The following is a 4734-nucleotide window of genomic DNA, read 5'->3' as shown; positions in this document are numbered from 1 at the left end:
GGGAGCGCCACCGCGCTCCCAAGCGGTGCACTGTAGCAGTGCGCCACCGGGCCAGCCCTCATTCCTTTCTAAGGCTGAATAATATTTCATTATATGGATATAACATATCAGTTCGTGCATTCATCACTTATTAGACATTTGGGTTGTTTCTACTTTCTATTATAAATAATGCTGCTATGAACATTCATGTACAAGTTTGTCTACAGACATATGTTTTTAATTCTCAGGTGCATACCTTGTAGAATTGCTGGGTCATATGGTAACTTATGTTTAGCTTAATTTTGGTGGCTGGCTGGCACAGAGTTAACGTTTCTGAGGAACTGACAAACTTCTCTACAGTGACTGCACCATGTGACATTCCCACATGCATTGTATGAGAGCTCTAATGTCTCCATATTTTTGTCAACACTTATTCTCTGTCTTTTATATATATATATATATTTTTTTTTTTTTGTCTTTTTTGTGACCAGTAAGGGGATCACAAGCCTTGGCTTGGTGTCGCCCACACCGCGCTCAGCCAGTGAGCGCACTGGCCATCCCTATATAGGATCCAAACCCACGGCAGGAGCACTGCTGCGCTCCCAGCGCCGCACTCTCCCAAGTGAGCCACGGGGTCGGCCCTCTCTGTCTTTTTTATTACAGCCATCTTAGTGTGTGTAAAGTAGTATTGTCTCATTCTGGTTTTGATTTCCATTTCTCTAATGACTTAAGACATGGAGCATCTTTTCAGTGCTTATTGGTCATTTGTATATCTTCTTTGAAGAAATGTGTATTCAAATCCTTTCCCCATTTTAAAATCTAGCTGTCTTGGGCTGGCCCAGTGGCGCACTCGGGAGAGTGTGGTGCTGGGAGCACAGCGACACTCCCGCCACTGGTTCGGATCCTTTATAGGAATGACCGGTGGGCTCACTGGCTGAGCGTGGTGCGGGTCACACCACACCAAGGGTTGCGATCTCCTTACCAGTCACGAAAAAGAAAAAAAAAAAATCAAGCTGTCTTTTTATTGAGTTGTAAGAGTTCTTTATATATTCTGGGTATTCTGGGTAATAGACCTTTATCAGATATATAATTTGCAAATATTTTTCCCATTCTGTGAGTTGTTTTTTTGCTTTATTGATAATGTCTTTTGAAGCACAAAAGTTTTTTATTTTAATGATATTTATTTTTCTTTTGGTTTATTTGTACTTTTGGTGTCATATCTAAGAAACTGTTGCCTAATCCAAGGTCATGAGCATTTACTCCTATGTTTTCTTCTTAGGAGTTTTACAGTTTAGCTCTAAATTTAGATCCTTGACATATTTTGCATTCCATTTATATAAGGTGTGAGGTTTAGGGGTCCAGCTTTATTATTTTGCATTTGGATGTCCAGGCAGCATTTGAAAAGACTATTATTTCCACATTGAATTGTTTTGGCACCCTTGTCAAAAATCAATTGACCACAAATGCGAGGGTTTATTTCTGCACTGTCAATTTTATTCCACTGATTTGTACATCTGTCCTTTTTCTAGTACCACACTGTGATGCTGTAGATTTAAATTGGGTTTTGAAATTGGGAAACTTTTGAGTCCTCCCACTTTGTTCTTCTTTTTCAAGATTGTTTTGACAGTTCTGGGTCCCTTGAATTGCCACATGAATTTAGAACTAGTTTATCGATTTCTGGAAAAAAGTTACCTGGAATTTTGATAGGAATTGTGCTGAAACCATAGATCAGTTTGTAAAATTGTATCTTCTGATCCATGAACACAGAATGTCTTTCTGTTTATTTAGATCTTCTTTAACTTGTTTCAACAACCTTTGTAGTTTTCAGTGTACAAGTATTAAACCTCTTTGGTTAAATTTATTTCTAAGTATTTTATTCTTTTCAATGCTATTATACATGGAATTGTTTTCTTAGTGTCATTTTCACATTATTCATTGCTAGTATATAGAAGTACAGCTAATTTTTGCATATTGATCTTGTGTCCTGCAACTTTGCTGAGCTCATTTATTAGACCGAATAGTTTTTTTCTGTGTATGGGCTTTTATATAGTTTTCTACATGTAATATCATGTCATATGCAAATACAGTTTTACTTCTTTTTACTACTTTCCAATATGGATGCTTTTTTGTTTTGTTTTGTTTTGTTTGCCAAATTGCCCTGGCTAGAGCCTTCAATATGATGTTGAATAGAAGTGATAAGAATGGACATTTTTGCTTTGTTCTTAATCCTAGGAGGAAAACTTTTGGTTTTAAGCCATTAAGTATGATGTTAGCCATGGATTTTTCATAGAGGTTTGTCAAGCTCTATTAGGTTGAGGATGTTCCCTTCTATTCCTAGTGGATTTCTGTTCCTGGTGGTTTTTATAATGAACTTTTTAAATGCTTTTACCGCATCTATTGAAATTATCATGTGTTTTTTCTTTTATTCTATTAATATGGAGTATTACATTGATTTTTATGTGTTGAATTAACCTTGCGTTCCTGGGATAAATCTCACTTGGTCATGGGATATAGTCCTTTTGACATACTCTGTTGAATTTGGTTTGCAAGTGTTTGTTGAGGATTTTTGCATTTATATTCATAAGGGACATTGATCAGTAAGTTTCTTTTCTTGTGATGTCTTTGATTTTAGTATCACAGTAATCCAGCCTTATGGAATGTTAGGAAATGTTCTCTCCTTTTCTGTATTTTAGAAGACTTTATGAAGGTTTGGTGTTAATTCTTTAAATATTTGGTAGATTCAACAACGAAGCTGTCTGGTCCTGAGATTTTCTTTGTGAGAAGTTTTTTGATCACTAACTTAATCTCTTTACTTGATATAGGTCTATTTTAGGTGTTTTATTTCTTCTCAAGTTAGTTTCAGTAGTTTCTTTCTTTCTAGGAATGTGTCCATTTCATCCATATTATCTAATTTATTGGCATGCAGTTGTTCATAGTTTTCCCTTATAATCCTTTTCATGCCTGTGAAGTTGGTAGTAGTGTCCCTCTTTCATTTTTGATTTTAATAATTTGAGTCTTTTCTCTTTTCTTGATCAGTCTAGCTAAAGGTCTGTCGGTTTTGTTGATCTTTTCAAAGAACCAACTTCTGGTTACGTTGATTTTCTATATTGTTTTTCTATTCTGTATTTCATTTATTTATGCTCTAATCTTTATTATTTTCTTCCTTCTTTTGCATTGAGTTTGATGTTTTTTCCCCTAGTTTCTTCAGGTGCAAGTTTAGGTTATTAACTTGAGATTTTTTAATATTTGCATTTACATCTATAAATTTGCCTCTGAGCACTAATCTAGGTGCATCACAGAAGTATTAGTATGTTATGTCTTTATTTGTTTATTTGGTTGGGTTTTTTTTACAGAAAATTCCCATACCCTCCCTACACACACATACAGTTTCTCCAACTATTGACATGTTACATTAGTGTAGTACATTTGTTACAATTATGAACCAATATTGATATATTATTATTTACTTAATTTTACATTAGGTTTGTGTTGTACAGTTCTATGGGTTTTGCGAAATGCATAATGTCAGGTATTCACAATTATAGTCATACAGAATAGTTTTGTTGCCCTAAAAATCCTCTATGCTCCACCTATTTATCCCTCCCATCCGCCTTCCCTGATACACTGGCAACCACTGATTTTTTTCCCATTATTCACCTTCATTTTTATTCATGTCAAAGTATTTTCTAATTTCCCTTGTGATTTTTTCTTTGGCCCATTATTGAGGAGTGTGTTTAATTTCCATGTTTTGTGAATTTCCCAAATTTATTTCTGTTAGTGATTTCTAATCTCCACTGTGGTTGGAGAACATAGTTTGTATGACTTTAGTCCTTTTGAATTTATTGAGACTTCTCTTAGGGTCTAACATATGGTGTCTCCTGGAGAACGTTCTACGTGCACTTGAGAAGAATGTGTCTTTTACTAATTTTATGTTGCTATTTTTGGGAAGTGTTCTGTAGATATGTTAGGTCTAATTGGTTTATAGTTGTTCAAGTCAACTATTTTTTTGCTGATCTTTTGTCTAGTTATGAACCAATATTGATATATTATTATTTACTTAATTTTACATTAGGTTTGTGTTGTACAGTTCTATGGGTTTTGCGAAATGCATAATGTCAGGTATTCACAATTATAGTCATACAGAATAGTTTTGTTGCCCTAAAAATCCTCTATGCTCCACCTATTTATCCCTCCCATCCGCCTTCCCTGATACACTGGCAACCACTGATTTTTTTCCCATTATTCACCTTCATTTTTATTCATGTCAAAGTATTTTCTAATTTCCCTTGTGATTTTTTCTTTGGCCCATTATTGAGGAGTGTGTTTAATTTCCATGTTTTGTGAATTTCCCAAATTTATTTCTGTTAGTGATTTCTAATCTCCACTGTGGTTGGAGAACATAGTTTGTATGACTTTAGTCCTTTTGAATTTATTGAGACTTCTCTTAGGGTCTAACATATGGTGTCTCCTGGAGAACGTTCTACGTGCACTTGAGAAGAATGTGTCTTTTACTAATTTTATGTTGCTATTTTTGGGGAAGTGTTCTGTAGATATGTTAGGTCTAATTGGTTTATAGTTGTTCAAGTCAACTATTTTTTTGCTGATCTTTTGTCTAGTTGTTCTCTCCATTATTGAAAGTGGAATATTCCAGTCTCCAGCTACTATTGTTGAATTGTCTATTTCTCCAATTATGTCAGTTTTTGTTTCATGTATTTTGGGGCTCTGTTGTTAGATGCATATATATTTATAATTGTT

This window comes from Galeopterus variegatus, unplaced genomic scaffold, assembly GCF_000696425.1.
Source record: "Galeopterus variegatus unplaced genomic scaffold, G_variegatus-3.0.2 Scaffold5588, whole genome shotgun sequence".
Lineage (NCBI taxonomy): Eukaryota > Metazoa > Chordata > Mammalia > Dermoptera > Cynocephalidae > Galeopterus > Galeopterus variegatus.
The sequence above is the reverse complement of the archived record's forward strand: the minus strand, read 5'-3'. Positions refer to the sequence as shown.